This window comes from Gymnodraco acuticeps, unplaced genomic scaffold (assembly GCF_902827175.1).
Source record: "Gymnodraco acuticeps unplaced genomic scaffold, fGymAcu1.1, whole genome shotgun sequence".
Classification (NCBI taxonomy): Eukaryota; Metazoa; Chordata; class Actinopteri; order Perciformes; family Bathydraconidae; genus Gymnodraco; species Gymnodraco acuticeps.
In genome coordinates, this window is record NW_022992193.1 from 1,977,647 (window position 1) to 1,993,749 (window position 16,103).

At 41.9% G+C, this 16,103-nt stretch overlaps 2 long non-coding RNA genes across 2 annotated transcripts in view; both read left to right on the plus strand.

The window, feature by feature from the left end:
* Window positions 1-8,084, plus strand: part of LOC117539372 — a 41,495-nt gene extending 33,411 nt beyond the window's left edge. Inside the window, exon 3 of the long non-coding RNA XR_004567992.1 lies at window positions 6,469-8,084. This is a non-coding gene — a long non-coding RNA (uncharacterized LOC117539372). The remainder of the gene's footprint in view (window positions 1-6,468) is intronic.
* Window positions 8,085-11,120: 3,036 nt separating this feature from the next.
* Window positions 11,121-16,103, plus strand: part of LOC117539338 — a 55,139-nt gene continuing 50,156 nt past the window's right edge. Inside the window, exons 1-2 of the long non-coding RNA XR_004567985.1 lie at window positions 11,121-11,850; window positions 12,787-13,176. This is a non-coding gene — a long non-coding RNA (uncharacterized LOC117539338). The remainder of the gene's footprint in view (window positions 11,851-12,786; window positions 13,177-16,103) is intronic.

Genomic DNA, 16,103 nt, shown 5'->3' on the forward strand with positions numbered 1-16,103 from the left:
ATCCTGGAGTCATCATCAGCCGCGACCTCAATGATGAGTGTAAAGGTATACAAAATAAAGCTTTAGTATTTCTATTTAAATGCTATTTTTACAGGAAGACATGATCATTTAGCATCTTACCTGAGGTCAGTTTACAGCAGGACTGAAACTCGGACCAAAACACCCAGAGACGCAACCCGAATGGAAATCTGCCAAAAACAACTGCTGACACAGAAAACAGCTTTTCATTCATCTCATTTGATCTGCTTATCAAACTCTTATAAAGACTCATGTAGTCTTGCACCATATAACATTTTGGGTTAGGGTTAGGGTTAGGGTTAGGGTTAGGGTTAGGGAAACCAGATTTTCTGTCTTTTTCAACGCTGACATATTCACACTGTCGTAAAATGTTTTTAGGGATAAGACACTTTTGGTTGCAGGGCTGGAGGTCAAAAGTCAAATAAATGAGTGGAAAATAGCTACATGTTTTGTATAGTATAGTCTTACTCGTTGTTTTCCCTTTTATTTTTGCTTAATTTCACAGATTTTTTTATGTTTTCTAGATAGTTGCCGATTCCATTTTGCGTGAGTTTTTTGGTCCTTGCCTGTTCTTGTTGTGATGTTTTATATGTCGGTGTAAGAAGTACAGATATGTGGTGTTACACACTTTAGAGGACTTAATGTGCAGCATTGTTGATGATAAATTGTGAAAATAGTGTCGGCTTTACAGAAAAACAACAACATTAGACACAACTGTCCAAGATATACAGTAGCATAGTCGAGATTCTTATGATAATGACTCATTTCCTAGCTAATCAATATGTCAAAAAGTTGAAGTGCAAACACAAATTTAGATAAGCAAATAACCTCGGGAAAAAGGGCTTTATTTTCTGCTTCTAGTTAGGGATGAGATCTGTACAGATTATCTCAAAATGTGCTCTTATTTTGTCTGAGGCGACTTTAAGCAATGATCCTTCATTTGTCTTCATTCTGCGTTTTTAAAATAGTTCCCTGAGATTACCTGTCAACTGTGTCAGCGGTCGAAGTTTAAAGATTAAAACCCCAAGAATATCTGATTGTGCTGTAGTTTGAATTTAATCCAGCTTTAGTGTCTGAGGAGGGGGAGGAGGGGGGTGAAAGTTGAGATGGAGACGCTTTGACTTGACTTCTCTCTGGCCGCTTTAAGACGAGCCGCTCGGAGATAGACGCAGTAAATAGAAAACAGTGATTGTGCTTCTTCGCTCTGCCTCCCCCTCCCGTAATCTGATTGGGCACGTTCCACCGAATCGAGGGCAACGCCAAAACAAAGATCACCAATCAGATAGAGAGGGGCTCCCTCTGACTTCTTGGCATGCTATGAATGCTTCGCCCTCTCATGTGCGCTAGTATCTAGCAGCGAGATTCCCCGTGTCGCTTTTATGTGTTAATCGTCACCGCTCAGTGAGACTATTGTGCTGTCTGCATCGCCGGGGGAGGAAACCGCAAAAAAGGGGGTGTTGAAGGGAGGGGGGCAGTTTATATGGGGAATGAAATGCGAGTGGCGCAGACTGCCAGCACCGTTTTCACACGAGCTGAGAGTCGCCTCATCACCCCGCTGACGGAGGTCCAAGAGTGCAATGTGCTGCTCTGCCTCCACAGACTCCTCTAATTGGTGGGACTTTGCTTAAATATTCAGCACAATTGTCACCTGAAGATTTAACAGAGACAGGTGCTAAAAAGTTCTGCCAGGATTTACCTGTGGTCTCTTCAAGGTTTCACATCTGTGGTTTAGCTCACCTGTCCACACTCTGTGATTTATGGGACGTTTCAAAGTTTAAGTGGAAACGGAATCTCTCAACTCTACACGTTGAGTGTCTTTAAGTCCCTCTTTTAGGAGGTGCATTATGATAAGTTCATGTTGCGTGGACAAACCGTGTTGATACTTACATTTTAGAATGTACCAACATGTTAAATGCATGTAATGATGGATATTAAACTAAATGTGACGTCTTTTATTCTTATATTTATGTCATAAAAGTCAATGAAAAGTAGTAAATACTAAGCCACAACAAAACCAATGTTGTCCCCTTATAATATATCCTTTAACTTGCAAAGGCTTTTCTTAAGGAAAGAGTCACATATAGTGTTTGAAAAGTAACAATGATGCATCGTTTTGCACTGTTTTTTTAATTTCAATGATTAAAAGTTGTATTAGTATACCAGGGGTTCCCAACCTTTTTTCCCAAGGGCCCCCCCAAATGACTCCTGTTGGACACTTTACGGGCAGAAGAAACATTTCTATTAAAGAAACAATTATACATTTCTGTCTTTTTATGCCTTTAATAGCTACTAACTTGAATTTTTATTCTAATTAATTAATCAATTATTTTGTATATTTTATTGTAATGTAGAGACAAGGCTTTTAGTGACAATCATGTATTGCGTTACAATTATATGTAAAAAAAAAAAGTCTAAATATGATATTTGGCATTAAATCATCTGAGGCCTGGCACCCCCCCTGCGATCAAGGGGGGCGCGCCCCCCAGGTTGGGAACCACTGCCATGGTGGAAACGAATAAGAATGGTTGTCCTTTCTTATTAGGGATTCCCGTAAATTAGTTTTTTTCTACTTTGTTTTACATGAAAAGTACAATGAAAGCTACTGTATATAACTTTCTCAGTGAGTTACTCAGATGAGTACCAGGAGACAATGTTTGGTACTCAGGGCTGCCCACGCAAAGTTATGTGTTCAGCCCCTCGACGGTGGGGGGGTGCGGGTGTGTGCTAGTGGAGCAGGCGCGTAGAACTCGTCCGGAAGTTGTGGCACAATTCCGTTGTACACACCGACGTGAAAAGCAGCCCCGTCTGTGCGCACGGCGACCGGCTCTGTCGTCCAGTGATCTAAGCGCCTTCTGGAAATGCTTCAAAAGTCTGTCGGTACGCAAATGCGCTTTGTGACACAAGTGACGTTACGCATTTCAGATGTTTGCCGCACATGCGTACCTGCGTACCAGTTATGTGCACCCCTGTGTATATTATATTAAGATGAAAGGGGAAATAGTTATTTACTTTTCTCCAACGTTTGGCATGTTGTGATGGTTTTTCTGGGAGGATTTGACATCAAACCAAGATCTAAAAGTAGGTTTTGCTGCACAAGATGAGATGAATTCAAACAGGTGAACAGGTTAAGGGGAATTTAAAGTGTGAAATTAAGTGAGTCTGCTGCTTAAAAAAGAACAAAAACACAGAAAGCTGCTCAGCTGCAGCTCTGCTCTGAATACTAATTTATCAGCAGTGTGTGGGTGGGTGGGTGGGTGGGTGTGTAAAGCAGATGCCATTCTGCTGATCTCAATCCACATCCATCCGTCTACAACCCGAATCTTCTGTAGGCCACGGGGACGAGCCGCCTCTCCTCTCCGCAGGTCAGGCGGCGTCCAAAATGTTTGATCTCGTCTCGCAGGTCGAGCGGCGCCTGACGGAGAACATCTGCCCGCTAAAAACCCACAAGCTGCACACACGACATCAACAGTGTGTGTGTGTGTGTGTGTGTGTGTGTGTGTGTGTGTGTGTGTGTGTGTGTGTGTGTGTGTGTGTGTGTGTGTGTGTGTGTGTGTGTGTGTGTGTGTGTGTGTGTGTGTGTGGTGTGTGTGTGTGTGTGTGTGTGTGTGTGTGTGTGTGTGTGTGTGTGTGTGTGTGTGTGTGTGTGTCTGCTGCACACAGTGTCAGCGACAGTGTTGCATGTTGACGCAACTGCTGAGTTAGCTGCGTTTCAACAAGTTACCATGTGATCTGGAATGGAAATGACAACACAGGACTCGCCACTGTATACAAGTGCAATTCAATGATTAAATTACAAATAATAAAAACATATATGATGTGGTAAAAATACATAATAAGATCAATATTTGTAATTAGAAACAGTTTTTTCAAAGAATATATACTGTAAGGGATAAAAAATGAATAAACTTAAGATATTAAAATCTATAAAAATGTAATAATTACATGGAAAATAAATTCTTAATTTACACAAACCAATATAACAAATATATTTTACATTTTATAAAATATTCGAATAAATTAAATGTTGTAATAATTATAATAATACAAATATTTTATTACAGACAAAAATATCAAAACAAATCCTAGATAATTATGACAAATATTAAAGAAATAGACAATTTAAAAAAAAAATGTTTGGACCCCTACTGTGTTGCTTTACCCCATTCAATCTAAACTTTTAAGGAAATTGCTGCAGATTTCTAGCAAATAGCACTTTAACCCCGAGCCACTGTGCCTACTCAACCTGATAACTCAACCTAATAATCTGACCTCTAAAAGCGTGTTTGCAGCAGCCGAATAAAAGCAAGTTTGGAGAGGTTTAAAGGTTGCATGGACTATGTAAAGTGCAGCTCATTACGACTCAAACTGCACGCCGTCTCCTCTGCAGAAACCAGTGTGCAGGAGGTTTAGAGGTTGAGTGAAAATGCAGTGAAACCATTTGCCTTTCCTGAAGAAGCACAGTCAATATTATGTGAGGCATTACCGGTCAAACATATGCACATTCCCTACTCGAGTCCTTCTTGATAAAGCTCAAACACGTTCGGTATCGTCTATCAAACACCGGGGGGAGGATGGGGTGAGGCTGGTTGAACAGAAGTTTTTTCCACGGTACCGAGCGGGTTATTTTATTGACGTGGGAAGACACAGGAAACGAGCTGCTTTCACTCTTGCATGTCGAGTCCTTCTGTTGGCGCGTGAATCCAAAACAATTTCACATTTTGAGAAATACGGGGGCAGCTGGCGTTCCCACAGCCGTGCAGGAATTAGCCGTTTATGCGCTGCAACCCTATCTGCTCTGCACCTGGGCGGCTAGCGTGGCAGCCCAGCACCTTTTGACTGGGCCACACAGGCCACTGCTGCACTGAGTGTGTGTGTGTGAGAGGGAGGGAAATAGAATGTACACTTATTGCATGATTTTCTGGAATGCCTTCCTGCATATTTGACATTTTTCTTCTATTTACTTAATTTAGTGGGAGTTTCTCAGCCGTGAGGCACTTGTAAAAACACACCTAAAAGTCTATAAGGTGTCAAGTTGAAGTTTGAAAAGTATATTATAGTCAAGATGACTCACTGCAGTTCACTGTAGTACTGTCCCCCTCATACCTGTCTGCTTAAAAATATATCTTTGTATGTTATCCCTGCTTGTGTTTTTGTCATATTTTGCTATTCTTATCTGTTTTGATGTCTGTTCTAAGCCATCTTTAGGTGTTATGAAAGGTGCCCCCAACTAAAAGGCAATATATTTTATATAATTAAATCTCAAATGAATGCAGAATTTAGAACACACATAGAATATAGCACTTACATAAAATCAAATTAGCATTCATTTAGCAGGTCATATGTACGTTTCTGTAACCCTGATGCAAACAAGATCTTATATTAATAAAACAGAAGTTTATTGTCTTTATTTCTCTAATTGCTAGATTTGTTTAAACTAAACCTAAATATTGTAGATCTTAAATACCACGCTCACTATACAGAGCAAGGAAGTATCTATAGCCTCACTAGAATTCTTTAAAACCTGCAACAAGTAAATGTTTAATTAGCGAGACTTGATGATTTTGGGTTTTGGTACGTAGATTTTGTCTCGTAAATGCAGTTTGAGAGGTATTTTCCCGAGCGGCCAGAAAGCAAAGTTAGCCGTGAAATCCTGGTGAGCCGTCTCTGTGAGAAATATGGGAGTTGGAGCTGAAGGCAGCGGTGAGGAGCGAACATGTTGTCGCCCGTGTCGAACATCTGACCTGGCTGGAACCTGCGGAGAGCAGCACAGCTGAACAGGAGGCTGTCTGGATCGTGGGGGAATAGGGGGAGGCTTGGCTGTACATGCTTGGCTTCTTGCCCCGGTCCCTTTGACCAGACAGCTGAACTAGCGAGGGGAGGAAGGGAGGGAAAGAGAGAGAAATGTTTGTTTTATACATTACAACATAATAATCCCCAGTTATCTATCATTTAGCCTCCATCTCACCTGTCAATCAAACACCTGGTGCAGCACTAAGAGAGTGACAGATCAGCCTCCTCCCTCACAGGTGGTGTTTGTGTGTGTACATATACACGTTTGTGCCAGGCTGTAGGATTCAGGGGTTGTAACGATTGACAGATGCACATCGAAAAAGCTCAGAGATTCAGCTATGTGGATACACGACTACTCAACCCACATTGTTCATGAAATAATAAATACAAATAATGTGCCAGCTGTCAGCTCTCCCTCTCTCTGCCCCTCGCCAGCATGTGTGTGACCTACAACATACAGTCTGAACACAAAATATAGTCCATTAATGACACTATAATAAAACACTGCAGACAAACCTTTGCTGCTAGGAGCAATAGTAGCGTAATACATTTGTTTTAACTCATTTGTGGTTGTTTTTTGTGTTTAAAACAACAATTGAATTGATTTGATCAGTGTTTTGTTTTGACATTGTGTGTTTGCTCATGTGTGTGTACTTGTAGGCGTGCAGAGTGTGGCTGTGTCCGCATGTGACCGCCTCCACTGGGTCCCGACGGGGGTGATGCCGGTGGCCCCGCCCATCCCGGCCCGGTTCCAGCCAATCAGGAGCTGACGTGCGGTGAGAGGAGAGGGCTGCGCTGACAGATGGCGCGGCTGACCTGAAAACCTGCCCCCTCTTCAGGGTTCAGCAGCCGGCAGATGACAGGTATTATTTCATAACCCAGAGACTGTCACTCACACACACACACACACACACTTTTGCCTTCAGCTCAAATCATTAACTAGTTGCTGAGTGATTTCCTGTTGAGTTATGTTCACTTTTAGCAGTTTTCTAGTAGCTCCGAAAAGTTTTTGGATTACATCTGAACCTGACTCATTTATTATTCTTTATTTAATCCACTTACAGTATTCTCTAATTGACAGATACAGTACTCTGTATTCGAGTAAACTGTAAAACCCACCTATGAAAAGCACCTAGACAAAAACCATAATTATGTCCCTTGATTTGAATACACTTAACTGAATTTGTTTATCATTTTTAACTACCTTCTTTACCTCATTGTGCCATTTATTATCTTTTAAAAGTATTTCCTTGGGTTTCTGAGACTGCAGATTCCCTGAACTCAAACACACACATACTCTAGTACACACAAGTTACGGTGTACCAGCTCACAGTACGCATAATTTCACACTTATTCATACACACACACACACATTTATCCAAGGCTCCAACCAGCCATGTAACTCTGATGTCAGGGCAAATCTGTCTGGCAGAAAGTGCTTTTTGATGAAGTCGTTCATACATTTTAATACAACATGTCAGCTAACATGATGTATAGACTGGCTGCTCATTCATATTTCAAACAGTCTGCCGTTGAAAAAACAGCAGGGTGTACCTTGCTCTACCTTAAAGTGCTGCCTGGTTACGGCTGTCAGCGCAGAGAAACGCCGCGAGCTGTTACACCTCTGGATCTGAGGCGCAGGGATTTCACTACAAATCCACCGTGTCAGGATGCAGTGTGCGGGAGCATCGAGAAACAGAACTAGCTTCAATCAAATCTGCAATAAATTTGGGAAATAACGTCATGCAAAATGTCTTTTACGGTATGAATCATTCATTTTTACTTAATCATTTAATAATATTAAAAGCTACGTAGAAAGTCATTTTACATCTGTACATCTACTCAAATAAAAAGTACTTTACCTGAGTATTTGTACTTTACCTGAATACATGTAGCGTGTGGCAGAGAAACACAGGGATTTTAGCCTTTGCAGACCATTTACATGCACACAAATCTATATAACACACAGGAAAGTGAAAACCTTAAAAAGCAGTGTAGGGCCCCTTTAATCAGAAAGATTGTGGTTGTTGTTCCTAAGTGATTGGCAGTCATGTTTAGTAAACATTACCTAAACTGGAAGATATACTGTATTTCTTGGGGACTATTTTCAGCGGCAGATTAATCACATTTTCTGCTTTAGTGAGTATTTCTTGCAGCAGGACGGTGTTATCGAGTCAAAATGACCTACAGTGTGTGTGTTCATGCTACTGAAGGAACAGTCACGCAGCGTCCACACGGCAGCGTGCGTTGAAGCTTGCCGGCGGGCGTGTCTGAAACTCGACCAATCACATGAATCTTCCGCCCTGGACACACAAGCACGCGGTTTGATTGGCTAGAGCTTGTACTGACATATGATTTCATTGGCTGACGCTTCCGTCGAAGCTTCAAAAGTTGAAATGTTCTCAACTTTTGAAGCGAAGCAACGGAACCACAATGCAGTTCGGGAAAGCGTGACGTCACCCCATTGAGATTGAACGCAGGCCGCCGTGTGGACGGGCCGTCAGTGCAGCAGTGTCCCTCATTGATGAGTTTTTAAAACTTTTTGGACAACAATGAAGAAGACTTGTTGAAACGTTTTACTTTTAGAGTTCCAACATGGAGCCACGTTTAAACCCCCTACAGATAAAAGAGATCTCAAACATTGAGTGTAAAGGAGAAATATGAAAATATTCACAGTGCGAGCATCATATCGAATTCTCCTTCACATAACTCCGAGTGGTTCTCGCCTCGCTGAGTCGAAAGGTGGCCGATATCTGATTTTTCCAACCTAAGCCTCTCGCCTTGTATGAAAATGAGACACATTACCGGTCCATTAATTGATCCGGGCGCTGCTTTGAAATGTGGCCCTCCCTGAGAATCAGGAATTAGGGCCTGGCTCCGGGGCCAATTAGGTGAGTCCTCTCCGGCTCCTGAGACGCATCTCAATCAGTCGGAGCGTCCGCAGGTGAAATGCCAGACGCCGTGAATGCTAAAGCTATTCATGCCCGAGTCATGCCATGCATACAGCGCAGGGGGCAGAGGCTAATCATCTCTCATTGGCTGCTTTTACCTTTCATGATGCTCCTCCTCACTCAATATGTGTTAGCAGCTTTTACCTTCCATTTTTTCATCTATGCCAATAATAGCAGCAGCGCATCTATGAATAGCAAAGAAGAAGAGATGGAGAGGTAATTATCCCCCTGGGAGGACCCCCCCTCTCCCTCATTTTACACATTTTTAGATGTTACATGCTGGCAAGTTATAGCTTTGATAGGAGTCGTGTCATGTTCTTTTGATCGCTATTTTTGAATTTCCATTTGATAAAAAAGTGTGCCTTATTGGGGGTTAATAGTGTCACCGCAAAATAGAGTGGAACAGGAGGATTATAACAAACGTACAATAATAATTTCCCATCATAATTTATTAAGCCAAGAACAAATGAACAGCAGTATGCACGTTAACATACAGCTTATTGGACGAAAAAGTGAAACAATTAGATTTCTCAGTCTAGAATGAAATAAAATAAAATATTTAAATAATTATAGGCAGTTAAAAAAAGATTACAAAAATGATATAAACATTAGAAGGATGTCCGATTAAAGATAAATTAATGTTAACAATGATATAACCATAGGAATATAAATTAATAATAAAATAAAGATACAAAGGGGAAATGTAGATTATAATACAAATCATAATACAAATATTTTAATAAACATTAGAAGTGAAAGTTGAAATATGAAATGAAAGGAAAATGAAATATATGTATACAAAGTTATGAGGTTAATGTAAAATATGATATAAAAGTTAAAAAAAAGTACATAAGTTAATGTAAAGTGTCCAATAAAAGATTAAATCAAAACAAAATAATAATATTTATATCAACGTATTAGGTTAAAATAAATGTAAAATAATATATAATCAAATGATTAACATGAACACGCCTCCCTGTCTGGCATATTCCAGCCCTGGGAGCGGACCATGTGCTGTGTTCAGATGTGTCCTCCTCACTAAACCCGATGTAATCCCGCTTTCAGCCAGCGGGAGCTTTAATTGAAATAATCCCCGCCGATGAGCCAGTGTCCTGATGGGTCCAGTTTAACCCTCTGTGTGACTCTGACCTTTCCCTCGCTGCTCGCTGGGACCATCTGAACCCGGCCCAGTGAGGACATCTGCTCCAGTACTCGGGGGTGCGTTTGATCCGCCCGACTGCCCCCAGAGGCCTCCACCAGTTTCAGGGGGCACATGACGGTTTAATATCAGTAACATGAGGGAATCAGAAGTCATTAATCCTTTATTTGTCTCACAGCAGGCTGGTCATCATTGTTAAAGCAGCAAAGAGAACAGGCAGAATGATCATATTAAATAAAGAGGCAATACAATCAAATATGTACACCATAAAACCAAATGAGTAAGAAAGGAGATTTTTCACATACTTTCAAAAGTGGCGGACTGGGGCTAAAAATCAGCCGGGGACTCTCGACCGGCCCACCTCGGTACCGCAATTACATACCGCTAGTAAATTGTCGACGGGGAACGGGGGTACTAGTGACTTATTCGACCGGCCCACATCGTCCGACCGGCCCAAAAGTGGAACAAAAAAGTATATTAGGAGATTTAACCATCCCTGTGATACTGCAACAGAGCAACCTGTCATTTATATAAAAACATGCTTTTTATTTGACACTTTTTTCAGTGTGACGTCCTGGACAAACATGAATATACAGGTTCATTTAGGCATAGGACACGTCTGAGACACTTTCAATGGAGGCAGCAGCATAGAAAACTAACACTATATTAGATTTAATATAAATAAAAGGTCAACACTTCAAATGTCCCGCTGCCTTAAACAAAAACTCTCTTACTCTGAATGTTTTAAACACACAGATGTTCGCTGATAAACTGTGACACAGAAGTAAAGGCTACACATTGTCTGTTTTAAGGATTTTTAAACATGCCCACCGTGTTTAAACATCGGTGTTTATAATGCATCACCTCTGAATTATTATCCAGCGTGTGTTCTGCACTAATGAATGTGTTTCTCTGTCCATATTTAGTTATTCCGAGTCTGAATGGCTCCGTCTCTGCCTCTTTTTCCTGCCACTGTATCTAAAACAGTGCATTAACATCTGCAGCCCATTTAGTGCTGCTGACACCAGGCTAATAACAGAGTGTGTGTGTGTGTGTGTGTGTGTGTGTGTGTGTGTGTGTGTGTGTGTGTGTGTGTGTGTGTGTGTGTGTGTGTGTGTGTGTGTGTGTGTGTGTGTGTGTGTGTGTGTGTGTGAGAGACGCTTAAGCACTAGCCAACAAGCACAGCTGAAAGGTGTCACCGAGGCTCCTACGCCTCCTCTAACAGTCACTGATTCAGGGGGCGCTTGTTTTTCCTTTTTTTTGGTGCATCCTCAAGCTGCTGGCTTTAAAAGGAACATTCAACAGAAATGTTTTGTGTTCCACATCCAGTAGGTTGTATCCAGCCCGGTTCAGAAGGTATTACACACCTCAGAACGTCAAAGTCACCGACACCTGAGGGACTACTTTCTCATGTCTGTACTGTAGGTGAAAGAGGGAGTGATAAGGCTGATTTGTGTGTACAGGGCGAGGGGTGGTACATATAAACTCATTTTAATGCAGTGTCTACACTCCTGTGTTATTCTTCCACCCTTCTTCTTCCCTGCATTGTCCATTTCAACGTATTGATCTTGTACACATATTTTTCAAGGTATCTTAATTACTCGCAAAAGAAGCGGCGCCTTGGCCGGCGGACAACACAAATAAGTTAATTTGCATTTCTGTGTTGTGAGTGTTTTGGCAGGCGCCACGCCGGTCCAGATTGTAACCCCTATTTCTGCCTCCAAAAACCTGCCTTGGAGGAGCGTCCACGGAGGGATTAGGGATTTAGTGGGGAAGGTAAGTGTGACTACAAGCTTTGGCTCGCCATCTGCTCCCCAGCAGAGTTGAGGCCAACCTGTGCAGCCTGCAGCAAAGACCTGGGCACTGTGCTAACCGCGGTCTGAGCCAACCTGGCGCCCGCGGCCCCAATCACCAACAGTCTGCTGATTAGTTGTAAGAAGCACTCCATATGTAGCAAAGTTTTTTTTTCCCCCCCCTCCTCTCTCCTCCTTTTCTGTCTGTCTCCTTCCCTTCCGTCCTCTCCTCCTTATGTATTCCCTCACCACATTAAATAAATATGCATGTATGGAATTGGTTCAATTTCTATCACAGGTTAAATAACAGCTAAATGCAAGTTATTCATGTTATATTGACTTTTTATCACCAATCGATCTAGATTTCAGTTGTATGGCTTGTTTTACAACATATCATATTCTCTATTTAGATTTGTGTTGCTTAGTTTGGTTTAGTTTTGTACAAAGTGCTTGATAAATATATTTAATTACATTTCAGTCATTTCACTTTGTAATTTTACTCTACTTTTAGTTCAACCAGGTTAATCATCTCTTTATCAATACTATGTTGTAAGTAGTAGTGCTCGTCCTTAAATAAAAGTACCTACTTCCAGATTTATTTTGCTGTATATTTACCTAAAAATAAACATTAGTTAAAGAATATGCCATAACAATAAGGTAAAATACATATATTTGAACAAACAAGTATTATGTCCAATTGAAGATAAATACAATCAAATAATACGATTATATAACCATAGGAAGTTACAGAATTTGCGTTGGGAAGAATAATGTGTATTCACCAGCTTATAAAATCCTATCAATTAAATTGCACCTATTGAATTGCAATGGTTGTTTTAGTGTGACTTACTCAACTTTAGCACATAGGTGGTTATGTCATTAAATGAAGATCCTCAAGATTCCACCTTGTATTGCCCCTGTCTTTCTGTCTGTGTCCTTCCTTTCCTTCCTCTCCTTATGTATTCCCTCCCCACATTAAATAAATATGCATGTATGGAGTTTTTTCTTTTAGCATTGGGTAGTCTGGCAGGGCAAAAACGAGTCTGTTCTTCTCTCTCTTTCTCACCTCTGACAGAATACCAAGCCAAGGAAGGGAAAGATGAAGAAGGAGAAATCCTGGCTGTCCTCCTCTCTCCATCTCCTTCCCTCCCTTGCTCTCTTTTGCCTGGCAGCGCCGGGAGACAGATGACAAGGGTTTGTGGCCGTCTGATCACCCCTGGGTGGGTATTTTCTAATTTATTTAACGGCAGCTTATTAAAGAAAAAACAAGATGAAGAAGAGGAGGAGGAAGAATGGAGAACACAGGCGGAAGGCAGGTCTCTTGCCCCAGTGGCCAGGGGAGGCAACCTAGCCAAGGAACAAACCAACGAAGAAGAGGAGGATGCACCGAGTCCCCTGGTAGAGAAACCAGAGAAGATCAAACGACACCGGAGGAGGAGGAGAGGAAAGGAGGGAAAAAACACAAGTAACATAATGCTCATTATTTAATTGCAGCCATTCGTGTTGCCAGGAACCTATTTCTCAGTATTAATTATTCATATTTTATTTCAGTAATCCAATACTCAGGTGAGAGCGGCTGCTCTTGATAGAACATGTAATTTGGAAGCTTAATGGCAGCAGGGCGGCCTGAGCCAGGGATTAGAAACTGAGGATAAATCACTAATGGCTGCGCGATGTACGCCGCCTTGAATCCGTCTTGCTTTGTGTTTACTTGTGTTTTATTGTTGCTCCGAGGGAAACACTTTGCCGTGACCTTTCCCCGCGACGCCAGAGAGAGAGGGAGAGGGTGGAGAAGAATAAAAAATCACGTTTTCCAGGCAAAATAAAACGGTGTAATTTCCTGATTTGTCTAAACAAAGAGTTCATCAGCATCTCTCTCCGCCTGACAGTGAATATACAGAAGCAGAGAGCAGCGGGGGCCTGACATGTTTGCAAATGCACACATGGCCTGATTCATACAAATTATGTTTTTCATGCAGAATAGCACCATCACTTACTTTTGATCCGATTAGCTTTCCGTTCTCCTTGTTTTCCTCCCGCTGCATGAAATTCATCTCCTCTTCACCCCAACACCTCCATTTGTCTGCTTGATGAAACACTTCATGATAATAACAATTTGTGGACTTTTTTTGGGGAGGGGGGATTATAAACATACAGCGTTTTTGTCAGCTAACCGTGAAGCCCGAGGCTGTCTTTTTTTATGTTATGCTCCCACATAAATGTCTGTCAGCTCGCTCCTTCACACCATCCAAAAAAGGAAATCTTATATATCATGTAATGTTTCTGCAAACCAAAAACATTCATCTGAAATTATAGGGTTGCATCTGGGTGGGGTTTGCTTTTAAGCTTTGAGCCTTTGCAAAGGAGCTAGGCTAGCCGTTTCCCCCCGTTTACAGTGTCTGTGCTAAGCTAGGCTAACTTTCTGCTGGCTGTTATTAACCATACATATATGGTGTCAATCTTCTATGGTGTAATCTTACTCATTCTGAGAGAAAATATCATCTCTATTTAGTCTTTGACCCACCTGAGAAGTGTATTGTAATGATGCTGTTGTAAAAAGGGTGATTTTAGACACCCCACGTTCTTGAGGAGAACAAGGTGCTGCCCAGCGTTTAGCCCCAAAAGAAAAAAGACAATCAGGTCATAGAGTCTGCACACATCTTGCATGCTCTCTGCTCTCCTGCAATTTGGGCTAAAAAAGTAAAGGTCAGTCACGTTAGTCAGATTGCGCTCGACAAATTCTAAAAGGCTCGCTGGTCACGCCGAATGTATTCCCTGCAACATAATTAGCCCCCTCTATTCCCTGTCGTGCACGCTACCGGCCGGGTGTCTCAAATGCCCCACCCCTTCCCCCAAAAAGCCTTTCACCTCTGCTTGCTCTCTCTCTCCTCCTTTCCTCTCCCCTCTCACCGCTCTATCACACATTGTTGCTCCCCTAAACTTGCTGCAGATGCGATGGGCTGATGCATAAATTAGTCATCAACATTAGCATTAGCCGGCACGTGGCACCCGGTGCCAACTGCTCTCCGAACGGCCATAAAAGGTCATGTTTTGATGACTGAATGCCACACAGGCACCTTGGCTCCCCGGAGGAGGGTTCCCCAGGTGCACGTGAAAGGTTAAAAATTACCTACCCGCCGCCGCCTGTCTCTGGCGAAGGAAATAATTAGGGGGTTTTTAGGGAGCGGCAGAATGCCTCGCTGTCAGATGACAGAGCGTTACCTAATGGTCGTATCTGGGGAAGAGTCAAGCGGCCTGTCATTCTCTTGACAGGACAAATGAGCATAATGGTGGCAGGGAAATGGGAGCCTGTTCCCCCCTTTTTTCTGCCGGGGAGGAGGAAGGGGTGAAATGGCAGCGCCTGAGCAGAATAACACAAGGACGTTAACCTTTTACATAAATCTGTTAACACGTGTATGAGTGCTGTTTAAAAGTGAGGCTTGATGCTCTGCTCCTCCAAGGCGGGTCTTTTACGGCCTGAATTAGTTATAATATATGTTAACCACACTACTCTTCGGGCAAATAAACCTACATCTGTCCTGAATCTGCAAAGGAATAAATCCCTAGGTAAAAATAAGTCTGTTTCAAATTCAACCCCTGTCATATGTCAACATGTTTAAGAAGAAAGTGTTTCAAGGATTCAAGGCGTTTATTGTCATGTGTGCATAGCTACAGTGTAGTTATGACAATGAAAATCTTAGGTGACAGGCTCCTCCAACAGTGCAACACAATAAAACAGATACAATAGTGCAAGTAAATAAAATAGAATAGAATATAGTAGACATAGTGCAGAATAGAAATAGGTATGATATAATGATTTTATGATACACAGGCAACGCAATGAAACATCAACCATGGCGAAGTCTTTCAGGCAGCACTCAGAGAACTAATGGATAGGACTCGGTCCACCATCCAAAGCAGAAGGTGGCAGTAGTGCACCGTAAATGTTGTTGCCACTTGCAGTTAAAAAGCAATAGAAGAAGAAAGTAGGAAGTAGAAAGATATTCACATGGCAGTAGCTTAATCAAAGAAGTGTGTTCCCCTAGCAGATGTGTTTCACTGCACCTGTTTCGGTGCATTCATCTCAGTGAACTCATACACACAGACAGACGTATAAGAAACAGACGGTACAAATGATGATGTTTGGAGTGATAAATGAAGTTCAAGGTTGCAGTTCATGTGTGTTGAATTCCCCAGAGTGAGGCATCACTCCTGCCAGGGTTGGGGGTTTAAATCCCCCTGAGCAAGGCACTAACAGCTGGGGTTAGAGGTGAGACAAGGCCAGTGTTTAAAGGGTCATTTAAACTTATCGGTTCAGGCACAAATACTACAAATATTTATGAACTGGGGCAACTTGGAGTAAAATTACATGCAGTTCTTTGTTGTATTTCT